Below are 19,480 nucleotides of genomic sequence, written 5' to 3'. Positions count from 1 at the left end.
TATGCTATCTTTCAGCACTGGCAAGTTATCAGGATGATCCTGATAAACCCTGTCTTTGAGAAATCCCCACAGCCAGAGTTGGGGGGGGGGATCAGATCAGGTGAACGAAGCATCCATGCATTGGGAAATGCACGGCTGATTTTGCTGTCTTCAGTGAAATGTTCTCGAAGAATCTCCTATACATATCAACCGATGTGTGGAGGGGCTCCATCCTGCATAAAAACTATGATACAGCTACAGCAGCACCATGTATAGGTGCTGCTGTAGCTGTATTGTCAAGACCTCTTGACAGTAACTGTCAGCAGGTCACAGGACCCGACTGGCAAATATCCTCGAAGAAGAATGATCCAATGATAAATGAAGCAGTAAATCTGCACCGGACAGTAACTTTGGGTGAATGCAAAGAAATTTGTTGGATTGCATGTGGGTTTTGCATAGTCCATACCCAGTGATTGTGGGTATTCACAGCTGTTCGGGTAAAAGTGAGCCTCATCTCCCCCACAGTGTCCAACTCCACTCGTGCAAGGAATGTTAAAACGAAAATCAGTCTACTTTCAAATTCTTGCAGGGTCAACTCCTGTGGCAGAGTTATCTTCAATGGGAAGAAATGCAGAATCTTCCATAGAATTTTCCAGACAGTTGTGTGAGCACATCTATGTCTTGATAAAGCATGTTCACTATAAGAACCAACACTTGTTCATGGCCTTCTCACAACAGTATTAGCAACTTCATTCACTTTTTGTGACCTGATTGATTTGCGACCTCTGCCAGGTCTTTGAAACAATTAATCATTCATTGTAGAGCACATGGAAATAGTGGACCTTGTCTACTGTTGGAAGTTTTTCCCCACTTGGTTAGACTATAATAAATTTAGTTTAATCCTTTATCCAAGTGTAAGCAAACAAAGTTTGCACCTGAAATATCTTCAGGACTGAGGCAACTCGTGATAAAGGGGGACCAAGCTCTCATCACTCCTTGTCTTAATATCTCCCATAATGCAAAGCACATCTCTTTGCTGACATGTATAATGCTATGCATTAAGAGAAGGGCACCTACCCAGACCAGTTTCGACCTTTATTGATGTCTCGTCAGGGGAAGCCAGACCCAGAAGTGGTGATACCAAGGCAGAAGCGATGGAGAAGTCATATTTACTTATACGAGTTGACAAAAGTTGTACCACCTTATTATTAAATTACGCTAGATTTAGAGAAAGATGTTAGAAGTTTTTCCCCACTTGGTTAGACTATAATAAATTTAGTTTAATCCTTTATCCAAGTGTAAGCAAACAAAGTTTGCACCTGAAGTATCTTCTCGTATAGGTAAATATGACTTCTCCATCGCTTATGCTTTAGTATCACCACTTCTAGGACTGGCTTCCACTGATGAGACCTCATAAAGGTCGAAACCGGTCTGGGTAGTGGCCCTTCCTTTAATGCATAGCATTATACATTTCTGCAAGGAGATGTGCTTTGCATTATGGGAGTTATTAAGACAAGAAGTGATGAGAGCTTGGTCCACCTTTACCATGAGTTGCCTCAGTCCTGAAGATACTTCAGGTGCAAACTTTGTTTGCTTACACTTGGATAAAGGATTAAACTAAATTTATTGTAGTCTAACCAAGTAGAAAAAAAACTTCCAACATCTTTATCTAAATCCAGGGTAATTTAATAATATTGGACACCTTTTGGTAACTCGTATAGGTAAATATGACTTCTCCATCACTTCTGGCTCTGGTTCCCAATGACGAAGGACCTCAATAAAGGTCGAAACCAGTCTGGGTAGTGGCCCTTCCCTTAATGCATAGCATTATACATGTCTGCAAGGAGATATGCTTTGCATTATGGGAGATACTGAGACAAGGAGTGATGAGAGTTTGGTCCACCTTTACCACGAGTTGCCTCATTCCTGAAGATACTTCAGGCACAAACTTTGTTTGCTTACACTTGGATAAAGGATTAAACTAAATTTATTATGGACCTTGTCTGCATTTGTTAATGCAATGAAATTCGTGGAGTGTAGTAACAGCATTACAATTATTTAGCTAGTACTGCTTCATGAGGAAAATACATTGGGGCAAAGTTAGTTCTATCACTGTGGACAGTATTATGAACCAGAATGAAGGGAAAAAAATCCAGTGTTCATCTTTATAAACCCTCCTGGCACCTGCTGAGTTGCATGATATGCAAATTCCATGCATTTGGTGTTAATAATTCCTCTACTGTCAAATTTTGGAACTTTTTTTTTCTGAGATATCTCTTCTGCATGACACACAATGTATTCCTGCAAAGTTTTGCAGCATTCGTATCACTGGGTGACACCCCACAAACACTGTTGCCAAAGGAAAATTACTAAATACAGCTAAATCTTAAAAAAGCTAGAAAAGAGCTAAAAAGGAGTTGAAAATAAAAATTTGAAGCTAAAATTTCAGAAGTAGTAGCAGATACTTTTCAGTTACTTACTTTACTCAAGATGAAGTGGTACTTGCATTTAAGTGGCTAAAGACATCTTCCAAATGGTCATCTGCACTTAATTCACCCACGTTTTCACTTAGATTTTCAGCTTTATTATATATGGCCATTGTTCCAATATTACTCAGTGTAGATGCTGATAAATGATAGTCTTTACAGCACTTGTTGTTATGCCTGAGATCATACTTGACTGACAAAATAGCTGTCAGCATTGACAATTCCATCTTGTTTCTTAATTTAGTTTTAACTGCATTCGTGGAAGTAAAAATTTGTTCAATTTCTGCATTAGAATTTGGCAGTATTAATTCTCATACTTCAGTCCCGAATAGCTCAGTGTTTTCTATATTTTTCCATTTATTTAAGTGGATAGTATTGTACTGGTATTCAGCAGCAGCAGCAGCAGCAGCATCTTTTTCTGGTTTTAGCATTATTTCTAAGATGGGAGTAACAGGTTCTTTTATATGTTTTAGGGTATTGTCAACAGAAAAAGAAGAGATCTTTCTTAAAATATTCAATTTTTCAGGCAACCTTTGCTTAAGCTGTTTGAAGAGACCAAGAAGAAACTGTTTTGCAATATTTCTCAGATTGTGCTCATCGTTTTGTGTTATTTTCTTTTGTATCATCAACTCTAAAATTTTTCTTTCAAATCTGTAACCGAGATTTGGTTTTTGAATCCAAAGTCATCAATCTCTGACCCTAGAGGGTCAACTCTGGATGATGGTAGCACTAACATATTAGCAATAGAGCGAATCAAACGAGAAAGGTATTCAAATAATCTTGTCTTGTCTTATCTGCACTGTTAGATTCGAAAATTTTGTTAACCTTCTGAACTTGAACTAGAACAGAATGCAAAAATAAAAGGTACAATAGATTCCTTTCATCTTTGTACATCTCCCACAAGATTTGAGCTTTGTAACATTTCTCACTCGTTCTCACAACTTCAAAGTGAGTTTTTAATTCCAGCCACTGGCTGAGAATTCTGCCTACTGCAGGTTCAATGGAGAGCCACCTTGTTGCACAGTTGCTTAAGATTTTCAGAGGAGCATCATTTTCATCAATAGTTTGATACAGCTCATTGTATGCTGCTTGTCTTGAAGAAGAATGTAAAAACCACTTGTATGTCTCAGCAAGTAAAAATTCTAATTTTCTTGGGAGAGATTCTGCACAAGTGTGAGACATTGCCAGTTCCAATGAATGGCATGCACATCTAATTAAGATTAACGAGGTAATATATGCCTTCAGTTGTTCATAAACACCATTATTAACACCAACCATAACACTCATTGTCTGTAACAATTGCAATGAGATTTTTAATGTCCAGTTTCTTGGTCAAGAGCTTTTTTATTCCCAGTACAGCCACAATACCACTAGCATCACACTTTTCTAGAATCACCATGCTCAGAAATGTATTCATAATTTTGTTGCATTTCTTGATATAATAAATGATGGCAATTCCTGAAATCTTATTCACTGTAATATCATTTGATTCATCTATTAACGAGCTGAAATTTCCATCTCCATGCCAATTATGCCAAAGGTAAAAATTTCATTTTTACTTTGGCATAATTTGACTGTCTGGGATGATATTTTTGCAAAGATCTACTAGATGATTGCAACTGTTCAATGATTAGTGACAACAAAAAAATAATGTTAAGCTGCCTTCAAAGTTCACTGTTTCATCAGACTTCTTCACAAGCATATTTTTAATAGGAACAGCCTTATATGGAACTGCAGCAAGATGTTTCTTAGTTTCACTATGATTTACAAGCTGACAATATTTAGCAGCTATATCACATCTGCAAAACTTACAGTGGCCTTTTGTATGGACCAGGAACTTCTCTTGGCAATAAACATTCACATTTGCAACTACTCACTTCTAAATTTTTGCTTGTAAGCTTTATTTGTCTCTTTGCTCATTTTTGATGAAGAGTGTGCAACTCTTCACTGCAACGAATTACGATCAGTCTCTGAAAATTTCCCACTCAGTATCAACTACCAACCAGAACACTGTGCTGACTAACTTGTAGCGGTGCTATCGACTTCAAGGCTGCAAAATGGCAGACTGTTGCGCCATGTGACTGACTGACATCATTGCACATTTGAAACGTGTGTGATACTCGCACCAAATGCACGGTACAATTTTTTATCAAATGCGAACATCTGGAAAACTTTTAAAACAATTTCTTTAAGAGTAGATTATAAAAACAAATCTGAAAACAGCTGAAACAAGTTCTGAGAGTGTCACCCACGTGGTTGGGCCTAGTATTGTTTGTTATTTGTGTATATGTTACATTAATTGTTTTTGTAATCCCCGTAGATGTCTTGTGACTAGGACGAAATATAGGAAGTATTAAATTCTATTTTAATTCTTCTTGAGTGTTGTAAAAAATCCATTAAGCCTCCAACATGAAGTTCTGAAGGAGCTAGATTAAAATGTTTGGAGCTAGAGAAGAAAAAAAGGAGCTAGATCTAGCTCCAAAAAACTAAATTCGCAACATTTTCCATAAGGCACCTAGAAATACTTTAATTTTGATCATCCTATGCTTGGCTAAAAAGTGAAAAATTGCAAAGGAAGATAATTGTTATACAAGGGATGTCCAGAAAGTAAGTTCCGATGGGCTGTAAGAGAAACAGAAATATAAATCCTCGTATAACATGGTACTTACACAATGTGGTTTCGCTATAACACAGTCTACAAATTGTAGCAACCCTTGTTGAACTCGGTACTTATACAATGTGGTTTCAATAAAAACACAGTCTACAAATTGCAGTAATTCTTTATCTTTTCATATATTTTTCACTGTGCTACTTAAAAGGCAAATTTTATTTTCGTTAAATTTGTGTCTGCCCGTATCATGCATGTAGTTATAAGTAGTGAATTTATATTAGGGGAAATACCCTTCAGCACACATGTATGTCAATTGTTTACTGTATGAAGTGTTTATTGTTGAAAATTGTCTTCGTTTCTGCCAGGAAAGCGCATTAAAAAATCATAAGCGTTAATATCAAGCTGAGCACTTTATTTTCTGGTGAGTTACATACATAATTAATATGTAATGCTTTTTTTATGTAAAAAAATTATTTTTATAGTAATGGCCATAAAACTGCAACGAATGAAAAAAATCAATATTGAAAAGAAAATTCATAAAAATTAAAATCTTGGATCGGTTGAAAGATTGAGAAAAACCAGGAGTTGTTGCAAGGACTTTGAATTTAAATGAATCAACAATTGAACAATCAAACAACATGAACATAAAATCCGAATTGCTGGATCAACAATAAGTGCAAAGCGCATTGCTCATGTACGTGATATTCTAATGGAAAAAATATAGAAATCTCTAATGATTTGGATAGAAGATTGCACTCAAAAGAAAATTCCTTTGAATGGAAATCTTATTAAAACAAAAAGCTCTAAGTTTATAAACATCTAAAAGAACTTGATCAAGATTCTTCAGAAGAAAGCTCTCAGCATGGATTTTTGAACCAGTAAGGGTGGTTCGAAAACTTTAAAAAGCGGTTTTCTTTGCAAAATATTAAAATCAGCAGACATAGAAGCTGCCCAGAAATACATATTAATCAATTCTCCAGTTGTTTAAAAATCATTGAAGAAGGTGATTATAGTGAAGAATTCAGTTTAAAGAAATTAGCAAGGTTGGACTTGGCAAAAAAGTTAGGAAGTTATTTTATGGATAATGATCCCTTTGTAGCACTCCAGAAAATTCACGAGACAATTGGATATTTGTTTAGCTCCATATTATGAACTTAATAAAAAAATTGCAGCATAGTGGCAAGCAAGGTCTTATTACTGAATTTTTGATAACTAAACCAGCTGAAGTATGCAATGAGAATTATACAAATGATGTACAAGAGATTGCAAGTGATGACTATGTCTGGCCACTCGTAAATAAAGAACATCTACGAAATATTCGTTTTAAAAGAGGTATACCGTGAGTAAACATATCGATAAAAAATTAATAACGGAAAAAACTCGCTTACAAAGATTATTTAATAGTATAATTTTCGCCTGTGTGTCACAGTCATCTTCAGTACATTAAGCTCTTTTTAGTTATCTTACACCAGCTACTTAGGTGGCGCTTTTTGGAATTGTCAGTTATTGTTTAATTTGAGCCTAATGTACTGAAGATGCCTGTGACACACAGGCGAAAATTATACTATTAAATAATCTTTGTACGTGAGTTTTTTCCGTTATTAAATTTGTATCGATATGAAATATTCGTTTTGAAGACAGTGATGACGATTAAAATATGCACTTTATTTTATTTTGCCTAAAATATTGCATTATGAGCAATGAAGTTTACGTACAATTTGTAATTTTTATAAGTTTATACTATGCATTTGTTTCATAGTTTATATGTTTTCTTAACTTACATGAATTACCTGAATTAAATAAAAATATATTTTTGTTGGATGTGTCATTGTTGTTTATATAATTAAAAAAAAAACGATTTAGGAACATAACCCTGCTTTTTCTATATGATCTAAGTCTCACATAATGCAATTTATATAACACAGCATTTCTATGGAACCTAACATCCTCGTTATACGAGGGTTACCTGTACTTACAAAAAAAAAATTTATTGGAAATTAAAGTAGACATCTTTCACTACTTTTCTACATAATTTCCTCCATTGTTCAGCCACTTATCATAACGGGGCACCAAGAGTTGTATACCTTCGTTGTAGAAGGTTGCGGTCAAACCATGTATTGACTGCTTCTTTGACCTTGTCTTCATCATCTTGTAACTGCTGGCCACCAAGGAAAGATTTCAGATGTTTGAACAGGTGAAAGTCGGTTGGCGCTAGGTCAGGACTATATAGGGGATGATGGAATTGTTCCGAGCTGAAGGTGGCGAGTTGTTGTGTTACGCCGGCTATGTGTGGGTGGACGTTATCATGAATCAAAACAATGCCCCAAGTAAGCATGCCACGTCGTTTATTCTGGATTGCACTAAGCAGTTTCTTAAGTGTTTGGCAGTACATACGTTGATTGTGGAACTTCACCCAAAAAAGTCTACCAGCAAAATTCCTTGTCTGTCCCAAAACACAGTGCACATGATTTTCCAAGTGGAAACCGTTGTCTTCAATTGCGTCTTGACTGATGATGAGATGTGCCTTCACTCCATGGACTGTTGTTTGGATTCAGGGGTTGCGTGGGACACCCAAGTCTCATCCCTGGTGACAAGTCTGCTCAGGAAAGCATCGCCATCCTCATGGTAGCATGTCAGGAATTCCAACTCACTGCCCAGCCGATTCACTTTGTGTTGTTCTGTAAACAACTTCACCACCCAGCATGCACACAATTTCCAATAATTCAGTTTCTCCGACACAATTTCATGAAGACATGAACGTGAAACTTCGGGGAATTGCAGTGAGAATGACGTCATAGTGAATCCCCTATTCTGTTGAATCTTCCCTTCAACTGAACGCACCAAATAGTCACTAAAGATGGTCGCCCACTCCGTTCATCATTGTGCACACCTGTCTTCCCTTCATTAAAAAGTCTTACCTGTCTTCATACCATTGAATCACTCATTGCATATTCTCCATAAACTTCAATAATTTGCCAATGAATTTCAGCTGCTTTAATGTTCCTCGCATTCGAAAAACGGATAATTGACCTAATTTCACATGCAGCAGACGATTCGATTTTCTTAGACATTATAAACACACACTAAGAAGTGTACACACTGCGAGAATGTCTGAAAATTGCACTACCTTGCTAAGGAATCAACAAATTCAGTGCACACGTGCACCGTGATCGCAGTGCTGCAGTGAAAATATTTAAAACTGAACTTACTTTCTGGACACCCTCGTACGAATGTTGCTTTTTTTTGTAGATCAGTATTACTATTATTATTACGGGCAACTCCAGGGAGTCATTAGACTCATCGAAGGAGGCCCCAAATCATATTCATCACAACTATCTGACATTCATACAGTATCTATCATACCTCGCCTTAAACTCATTCACTGTCACAGCATCCACTACAGACTCAGGGAGCGCATTCCACTCATTCACTACTCTAAAAGTAAAGAACCCAGCTCTAACACCTTTACTAACCACACTTTTGCCCAGTTTCCATGGATGTCCCCTAGTCCTCCCACAACCAGCCCTGTTCTCAAAAATATCTTCTGAATTAATTTTATAGAAACCCTTCAGTAATTTGAATGTCTCAATCATATCTCCCCTCCTCCGCCTATCAACCAATTTTTGCAACCCACAAATCCTCAACCTGTTCTCATACGGTTCATTCCACAGACCTGCTATCATCTTGGTCACTCGCCTCTGGATCCTCTCCACATCCTCCCCATCAAGAAGAAACCTAGGTGACCAAATCTGAGCACAGTAGTCTAGATGGGGTCTTATCAAGGCTCGATAGAGTGGAACAATAACCTGCTTGTCTCTGCTTGTCAACGCATTCTTCAGCAACCAAGTGATTTGATGAGCTGTTTTGGTCACTTTTGCAATGTGTCCCCTAAATTTCAATTCCTTATCCACCAACACTCCTAAATCTCATGCCTCATCAATTTCCTGGAGCAGGGTTCCACCAATGTAGTAAACTGCCGCCAATCTTTTCACCCCAAAATGCATAACCTTACATTTTGCCACATTAAACTGACATCCATTCTCCTTAGCCCAGACCTCCAATCTATCCAAATCATCCTGCAAAATTTTGACGTCATCTGCATTCACTATTGCCCTACCCAACTTCGCATCATCCGCAAACAAATGAACTGTTCCTCTCAGATCATTTCCTATATCATTTATGAACAAATTAAACAGCAGTGGTCCAAGAACAGATCCTTGTGGCACACCACTAGTCACAGGCCGTCTTGTGGACTCTACTCCCGAGTAAACCACTCTCTGATATCTCTCAGTCAACCACCCTCCTATCCATCTCACCAACCCTATGTCCATTCCCATATGCTGCAATTTACTGATTAGAATTCCATGTGGAATCCTGTCAAAGGCCTTGGCAAGGTCCAGTAGAATCACCGTAAACCCATTACCCTTATCCAGTTCAGCCGTCACTGTGTTATAATACGTGAGCAAGTTACTGAGGCATGACCTACCCTTCACAAAACCATGCTGTCCCCGATACAGTATCCCATTTTCTTCAATCCAGTCTTGTATTTTCCTTTTGACTATTTTCTCTAAGACCTTGACAATGATTCCTGATATGCTAATCGGTCGGTAATTTACAACAGCAGTCTTGGAACCACCTTTATGCAGTGGAACTATTTTCCCCTCTTTCCACCCGCTCGGGACTAACCCAGACCCGAGACTCAAATTAAACAAAATGGTCAAGGGTACTGACAATTCTTTAGCTGCTTCTCGTACAACACGAGCTGGTATACCATCCAATCCCACAGATGTATTGACATTGAGGTTATGCAATAGACTACTCACCTCCACTTCATTAACCACAATTCCCGTATAATCTACAGGTTTATTCGTTTCTGCAATGTCACCACCTGGATGATATACTTTTGCAAAGTGCTCACTCAGTAACTCAACTATCTCAACTGATTCAGTTACCTCCCTACCATCGGCATTCTTTAAAATCAATCTGCCATGTACATTTTTCCTTTTACTTGCTACATATCTAAAAAATCGTTTAGGATTCTCTTTAGCCTGCTTGGCCAATGTTCTTTCGTAATCCTTTTTTGCTTTTCTTACCACACTCGTCACCCTTCTGGCCTGCGCTTTATACCGTTCATGTGCCTGCCGGTCACCCTTCTCCTTAAATTCCCTCCATAGTTGTTTCTTTTTTTGCAACTCAAGCTTAATGGTGTTATTCATCCATTTAACCCCTACTTGATTTATTATTCGGACTCTAGGTATACAGTCAGCCATTGCTTCATGCAAGCACTTCTTAACTACCTCTCATGCACTATCAACTTCTAGTCCTTGCAGTTGTACATGCCATGGCACTGAACCAATCAAACTCCTAAGCTTGTCATACTTTCCAGCCCGATAATTCCACATGTACCCTGTCTTAATTGAAAATTCTACACCTTTAGCCACCTCCCAAGTTAAGACCCTATGATCACTCTCACCGATTGGTGGCAATGTGGTCATATTTGTTAGCCAAATCCTCAGATGTAATTACTAGGTCAAGCACTCTCTGACCCCTAGTATTTTCCATTACATGCTGTCGCAGATAGTTATCCCTTAATAACCGCATAAAATCCAGTTCCTTCCTCCCGTGTGTCCTCTCCTCACTCCAATCAATGCGACCATAGTTGAAATCTCCCATAATAATAATCCTCCTTCCACCCATTTCTTCTATTTGCTTGTGCATACTATCACCACCATCTTTTCCATCACCTGGTCTATAGCAGCACCCAATTTTATATTTAGTTCTGCTAGCCACAATCTCACACCAAATGGCCTCAAATGTGCTCTTTTCTCTATCCTGCAATTCAACTTCTATTCTCCTTGGCTGGAGCTCATCAGCTGTCATCAACAATACTCCTCCCCTCATTTTATTCTCTCTGTCATTCCTGAACACACTATACCCATCACATTCAATCCCACTAGTTATATCATCTACAGTCAGCCATGTTTCACTAATACCTATAACCTGTGGTCTGGAAGTGCCAACCATGGCCAAAAACTCTTCCTTCTTGTTCCTAATACTCCTAGTATTAGTGTACATGAATTTAAGACCCCCATTAGCCCCAACCCTACCTTGATGCCTTATATTAACTATCCCACTCTGATTTGTTATCCTTATTTGGAGTAAGAAGTTCAAAACCTAAATGAAAGGTTTGTTTATTGCTTGACCACTCCCTTCAGCATGGTCATAATATAATTTTGTAACATATCACATGGAATGTTTAAAGTAGATGCTGTTTTGCTGATAATTTTCAAAAATATATCAAAAATTTAAATAGATGAAATTTTGTTTTTAAATTTCAGTCTATTTAAAATGTTGAATTATAGGGCTTTTTTTCCCCTATAGTACGCTAGTACTGTGGATGGGCAGGTTAGAAGTAAGTTACATTATTATTTCTGAGATAATTGGCATGCATAATAACCTACCCATATCACACTAGCAAGGAAAACAATTATTAGTTTTCTATTGGGACTTGTGGGAATAATTCAATCTAGAACAGCAGTGTGTGTAAACTTATGAATTATTCAAATTCATACTTTATAATTTCGTGTGTGCTACTGGACATTAGATTTGGGGGTGGGGTGGGGGATTACTCTCGGAGAAAGTAGTGTGCCAACAGGTTAAAGCAGTTGTTACTCCCTATATCAAACTTACAGATGCCTGAAGAAGTATGATGTGAAAAGTTTGCAATAGTGAGTTTTTCCTTTAGAATAGTGTCTCTGTGGTATTTTAGTCAGGACTTGATAGTATTTTGTTATAGGAAGGAAGGAAGGGAATGTAATTTTATTTTTTTATAAGGGTGTTGGTTATAGTAAGAGTATCTATTGTATATTCTTTCCATGTATAGCCACCATGTGCTAAAAGAGTTAGGGATATATAATTTATTTCTTTTGATACTGCTTATGAATTTTGCTTGAGTGATAGATGATTTTTATTGCCTGATGAAACACTATTAGAAGTCTGGATTGGCTGTTTTCAAGTTTGGCATCCAGAGAAAAAGTGTGATTTCCACACTCCTGTACACACATAACATAGGTTATGCTCATTAAAGGCATGTCAGACAAACTCTAGACCCACAACTTTTCCCATTAATGGTTACAGCTGTAAAGTGGTTTCACAGGATCAGGTTCAGTTCAATGTATTATCTAGTTACAAGCCAACTAAGGAATAATTCTGCTCCTACTACAAATAATACACTGAGAGTGCCTTGAGGACTAAGTACATCAGTATGCAGAAGAATACTTTTGAGCCACACTTGAACAGGAGTGGGTATTTCTTTTGTGTGGGAGAAGAAAACACTGCATGTCCCATTCTTTTGTTTAACTCTCCTTCCTAATTAACCTTAAAAAACAATAAAAAGAAACGTGTGTGTGTGTATTATGTATAATAGAGAAAAAACTAAAATTTTTTCTGTAGATCAGAAAGAAGCTACAAAAAAAAATCCAACAAAAATATAATATACCTCAGAATCATAACATGTACTCCACTTACAATCATCCACAAGTACTGTCCATCTCAAATATTCAAAGTTCACTTTATATGATTACTTTTATCACAAGGGCAGTACATATGCATTCACCACATTTGGTCTCCCATGACTGAGAATACCAAACCTAATCCCTTCTTTTTGTTCTTCTCTGGTACTGGATTTCCTAACCACATTTTTGTAGCATATTTGCTGTCTATTATTGTTATTATTACACAGACACCTGTCCAGATTGGTGTCTGGACAGTGTAGGCAATATCTATCAGTCCAGTCAATGTCTCTCATGTACCGCTCCTTGAATTCATTAACAGGCAAAGCACTTACAACTGACTCAGTCAGTTCATTCCGTTCATTCACCACTCTACAAGCAAAAAAATCTAGTCCTGACACACTTCCTAACTATACTCTTATCCATTTTCCAGCAATGACCATTTGTCCTGTCCCCTCCAGGCAAGTGCTGAAATATTTCCTCTGTATTAATCTTATAAAATCCTTTAAGTAACTTAAATGTTTCTTTCATATCCCCTCTTATTAAGAGGGGATATGGAATGTACAAGATTACAAGGCAGCTTAATAAGATTACAATCTTAAGTTGTCATGCCAGTTTTAGTTTCCACATACTTGAAATAAATAGCACTTAAATAGCAGCTTAAAAAAAACACAACTTATATGACAAAAATATTGATATAACTAAAGCAGATTAAGGGTAATGCTGCTATCATAATGGATCAAACAGAATATAAGAAAATGAGCAGTCTTCTAAAAAGACTCCCCTACTTAGAAAGTCTTATCAAGTTATTGCCCAAGATTCCACTAAATCTCAAAGGAAAAGTCTGTATAAATGATTAAAAGTTGCATCTTGGCATAAAGAAATGACCAAAAATGCAAACCTTATGTTAAACCATCCCAAAATATATGGCATCCACCAAAATTCACAAATCTAATATGCCCATTCTGACTTGAAATCTAGTAAAATATTCTTAAAAAAAAAAAAAATTAAAAAAACTTTCTCTTAGTTAAATATTCTTAGATATCTCCTGTTCCAACATTCCATCTCTAGAAAGTACACTTCCCAAATATATGAAAATTTTACTACTCTTCAAGACCTTGTCTGTTAAGTGTAACACCATTGACTTCTACATTTTTTCTACAATTTAATACTATGTTCTCTATTTTTGCTGTTAAATATGTAACTCATAGTGCTATATCATCTTGTTCCATTTGTTTCATAGTTCTATATCACATTGTTCCATAGGACATTAATTATCACCACAATTGAATAGCTATTATGTGAAGTGTTATCTCCATTGCTATGCAATTGTGATGATAAATGATATCCTACATGTATTTAGTCTTCACACAGCTCTTGCATTTAACATGTATGTTCTCAATCATAACCCTTACTTCTTTTTCTATGCTTGTCTTTTCCAACTTTCCCAGACTTTTTTCTAGATCTAGAAATGTCATAAATGGGCTTTTCCCAAATTCCTAGTGTCTTTCAATCAATGCCCTTAACGACAAAAATCAAATCAATAATTGATTCTTCTTTTTTAAACCAAATTGCTCTTCTCTTATAAATTCTTCTATTTTATCCCTTATTCTTGTTGCCATTATCCTTTCATAATTCTTTGCACAGTGACATAATAATGTTGTTCCTCTATAGTTACTACTCTTCCTTTTTGAGCCTCCTTTATATATTGGATCATTAATCCCCTTGGTTCAATCATCAGGTATCACCTTTCTCCAGTCTAAAGAAGTTACACAACCATTTCAGTTCTGAACTACCAGGAGTTGATCAGTTCAACAGACAAATCCTCTATTGCAGGGGGAATTTTCTATTCTTCCTTGATGCACCTTTAATATTTGCTGGACTTATTTTTCTGTTATCTCTGTTCATTCCAGTTAATTTCGCTATGGCTTTCATATTTCTGTAACAGATCTCTAAAATGTTGCTGTAAAGCAATGAACATCCTTTGTATCCTATCTTCCACCTCTTGAGGTGCTGAATGATGTTCTTTACTTTGATTATAGAGGTCCCTGATCAGATAAAAACTTTATTATTTCCTTGAAGTCTGTGCATGTACCATTGCAGAGTACTGTCAGTAGTTCCTGTTCACCATTAAGCCATTGCAACTGGAACATTTCATACTTGACTGATCCCTAGTCTGTACACGAAATCAAACAAACCTTTGTTGCTTCAACATCAACACCTGTCTCTGTTAATACACTATGAAAATAAAAGCCCTGTAGATCATTCCACTTTGCCAACTGTATTTTGCTTATGATGGGAGAATCTGTACAGCACCCACAGACTGCCATATGATCCTGTGGTGTTTGCAAATAAAATCTCTCCTACAAGCTCTGGAGTTTGGTAGACAACATATCACAGATGCCTCTAAATACACTTGCACTGTGGCATTCATACATACTACCATGCAGCTTTACCTTCTGCAGACTACCCAAATATTCCACACCTCCTGTTGTCTACCACACCTCTTTCAAGCTCATAGAATCGAATACTCTGATTTTGTGCCTGTTTATTTACACTGACTGTTCAGAATCAGAAGCTGTAGTGGGATCTTCTGTTTTCCTCTCAAGACCAAAGTGTATAAAGTTTTTCAGAATATAAAAACATCCAAAACATATGTTTGTCATATGCTTTCTCTGTGTCAAAGAAAATCGATGCTAGATGAGGTTTTAGGAAAGCATTTCTACATCAGATAATGGAAAAGCAGTATTATTCCATTATCTGATGGTATGAGTGATGCTTTCTGTAGTGCATTTGAATGCAATTTAGTTTTGTGTGGTGGAGCATATGCAGAAGATATTCTAAGATTTCCCTAACCATTGTGAATTTCACCGTGGTTAGGGAAAGATGGAAAGCAACTAATATTTTGGATACTGTAGTTGTGGTGGCTAGCATAATACACCATGTAACATATTACCAGCCATTTAATAGGAACAGCATGGTAAGCATAATACTATTTTTTAAATAACAGTTTTGCACATGCAAAGGAAACTATAATTTATTAAGTACTCCTATATATTTCATTCAATGCAGCATGAACATCATTCAGGAAGAAAGCAGAAAAATTGACTATAAAATTTAAAATATGAACATAAGAACAAGTTGTACAGCATGTGCATACATGTGTCTCAGTCACAGCTGTGTGAGTAGGTAGAAGCACTATTAAAGTGCCAGGAAAACAGGTATAGTTATGTGATTAAAAAAAAAAAAATTATAAACAATTTTAATTGCAATTACTTCCCAAAAATTAGAGATAGGCATAGAGTCTGTTCAATTAGGATGGTGGTGTAGGGCTTTGCATGATTCAAGAAATATGCAATCAAATTTAAACCTATACTAGTGCAACATCTTTGTTTGATTCCAGTGAACTCTGTGTCTAATGTCGATGGATGAGAAGAAAGGCCTGAACCTTTCTGATTCCAGAAATCTTATATAATCTTAAGTTCTTGGATTCTGATCTCAGTAGAATGGCTGGTCTCTCCAAAGTAGCAAATTTAACTCACTATCACTTAATGGATATAATGAAAGCACAATACAGAAAATAATTATCATCCTTCTGCCAGACTGCAATCTAATGTTAAAAGGATCCACATACCTTACTTTAAAGGGATGTCTGAACAAATAGCAAGGATTCTCTGCAAATATAATCTGTATATCACCTTCAAACCAGCCCAGAGGTTATCTTCTTTCTTACCACCTATTAAGGATAAATTATCACCTCTGTCCTTGCCTGGTATTTATCAAATACCCTGTGCTTGTCATCTTTGGTCTGATGTTGGTTTTTGTGCTGCACCAGTACTGTGACCATCTAATTTCTCATTGTGAGTGCAGAGATGGCAGATGCAGCATGAACTCATCCTGGAATATATCCTAGTAATGGATAGATGCAGTATGATTAATGGTTTTACTGAAGATAAATAGCAACTACCTCTATAATAGTACTCAGTGGGACTTGTTGAAGGGGAATGAGATTGCAGGTGTAGCTGTGGTTAGCTCATATTTTCTCCATATACTGTTTATCAGTCTCTTATACAGACTGCAGACATTTAATAAAAGCAAAGTTAATTAATCAGTGACACTCATCCTGAAAGGAAGCATTAACAAAAAATGGCTTTAGATTAAGCTTGAAATCAAGCATTGGCAGTACTGTCTATGTGGAAACAGAAGAAAGGAATTTTGGTTAGGCTTTGTGTGGTCGTGTTCATTTAACACATTCTTAGTGTGAAAGCTCTACTTGACTTGTCTTTTATATCATACCAGTGGTGTGTCAGAGGAATTGCATTTGTTACTAAAATGGTTGAACCATTTGCACTCTAGCAAATCTTGAGTATATATGTATATCAGTGGCTTCGCATGACCATTTCAGTTGGGTATGCTGTCATGGCTTATGCAACCCGCACTACAAAATTCACGTCAGTTTGACCCTATGATTGCTTTTTTTATCGATGTATGAAAGTTTTAAGAGTCTATAGCACATTAGCGCTCATCTTAATTGGTTTAATGCAATTAATTGTCAGCCTGGTTGGCTGAGTGGTTGGCATATCTGCTCTCCAGCCAAAAGGTTGCGGGTTTGAATCCTACCATGGGCATGGATGTTTGTGATTGTCGGTGAAAATATTAGTGGGGGTGGTGGGCAGTAGATGGCGATGGTGAATGGTGGAGACTAAGAGTTGTAGAGTGGGTGCCCTCCCTCGATGAGTCTTGGACTCCCTGGAAGTGTCGTGTAATAATAACTTTAAATACTTTAATTTATCAATTATAACCAAATCTGTTCTGTGCAGATTGGGGACAATGTGTTTCTTTTAAGATACTGTATATTAGAAACCAATAATGAAGGAGAATTTTGGTTGGTATATTTGAATTACTCATAGATGTAAAATTTAGAAGAGGACGAGGAGACTTACTTCCTTCAACTACAATACTGTTTCCCATTGTAAATATGGACAAAAAAAAAGTTATAAATTTATTGAAAATTATATATTAAAAACTTGTCTATATTATATATAAAAACTTGCCTGCCATGCAAACTACTAAAATGCTAAGAATTTGACTCGCTGCACCATCTATACATCTTTTCAAAGGGCTCAAAGGTGTATGTATTTTGAATGCACACCCAGGCTGTTAACGCGAATGTGATGCAGTGTTTATGCATTGAAAAGTGTATTCTTCATGAAGCATTAGTATATTCTGTTTACTTTTAGGAATCACATGAAGTCTGGAATTTAGGAATAAATGCAAAAATATAATATTGGTGATATTGCTATCGGTGGATGATCACCGCACACCTAACACATCTGGAATATTCGCCCCTAGTGTGTATGTGTAATTATCATCCTTATGATTCAAATCTGATTATAGATGACTGTTACATGCATATACAGTATTCTTTAACCTTTTTTGAAATTTTTATTTTTCTGCATAAGACTTTATTTACTTATTCATCTACACAGTGTGCCTGTTAAGTAATGAGACGACAATTATTATATCAAAACACAGAACTATATTTGGAATTGGTCGTTTACACAGATTCAAAATAATCTTATTCCAACTTCACACAATGTTTACATCTGCCGTATAGGTGTTCAGAGGCACAGTGGAAGTCCTAAATGGGAATCTCCTTCAGTGTTTGGGTCACATTGTGTTGGATGTCCTAAATGCTGCTGAAGTGCTCCTCTTTCAAGGTACACCTCATCTTTGGGAATAGGGAAAGGTCTGCTGGAGCCAAATCTGATGAATGGGGGGAAGGTTTAATCACAGATTGACTTTAAAGCCAGAAATTGCTTCACAGGGAGTGCACAGTGTGCAAGTGCATTGTCATGCAACAGAAACCAGTTGTGGAACAGTTCTTTCCTGACATGTCGCATGCACACATACACACATTGCCTTAATAATAAACAATACTGACTGTTCACTGAGGTGCCCTCAGGAACAAATTTGCAGTCAATAATTCAAGCAGCATTGAAAAAAAACAATGACTAGTGTTTTCACACATGATTTTTGCAACCTGATTTTCTTCTGCTGGGGAGAAGACATTTCATACCATTTCATGCTCTGACGTTTTGTTTCTAGATCAAACTGAAAACACCAACTTTCATCACCGGTGACAATTCTTTGCAATACATCACGATCTTGATCAACTGCATGGATGAAATTTTGACAACATGCAACCTGGTGGGTGCTCTCTGTTTGTGTTCTGTTCACTTTCACCATATTTTCATTTGTCCATGCAGAAACTGGCTGTCCATAGTGTGATTCATCCTCCAGGGACTCCCTCCCCTCTTTAAACGTTGGAAACCAGTGGAACACCTGTATTTATTTTTTATTACCTTGTCTACTGCTGTAATCTTGATACTTATTATTATTACATGAGTAGGTACTTCCATAGAGTTCTGAGACTCATCAGGGGAGACCCAAACTATCAACAGTATCTATCATACCTCCCCCTTGAAACCATTAAAAGACAAAACACTTAACAACTGACTCAGGCAAGCCATTCCATTCATTCAACACTCTCTCCAAATCTAATCCTCATACCCTTGCCACACTCTTACCCAATTTCCAGAAATGACCTCTTGTCCTGACCTCCCCTCACCCCTCCAGGCAAGTGCTGAAATATTTCCTCTGTATTAATCTTATAAAATCCTTTAGGAAAAATGTTTCTTTCATACCCTCTATTTTTTTCAACCAATAAACCTTAAATCTTTACTCATAGGAGCATTCTACAGACCACTGATCTTGGTCACTTGCCTCTGAATCTTCTTCACCACTTCCTCATCCCCAAGAAACCAAGGTGACCATACCCCAGGTACAGTAATCCAGATGTGGTCATATCAAGACTTTATAAAGAGGAATGA

The 19,480-nt window shown here is 36.9% G+C and overlaps 1 protein-coding gene across 2 annotated transcripts in view; it reads left to right on the top strand.

Moving 5' to 3' along the window:
• LOC150104812 (uncharacterized) overlaps nt 1-19,480 on the top strand; it is a 449,875-nt gene that overhangs the window by 338,936 nt on the left and 91,459 nt on the right. The gene's annotated exons all lie outside the window — the stretch shown is intronic.

This window comes from Typopeltis vanoorti, chromosome 7 (assembly GCF_054136105.1).
Source record: "Typopeltis vanoorti isolate ZY-2024b chromosome 7, IOZ_Tvanoo_1.0, whole genome shotgun sequence".
Classification (NCBI taxonomy): Eukaryota; Metazoa; Arthropoda; class Arachnida; order Uropygi; family Thelyphonidae; genus Typopeltis; species Typopeltis vanoorti.
Note: the sequence above shows the minus strand (reverse complement) of the source record. Positions and strands in the feature narration are given on the sequence as shown.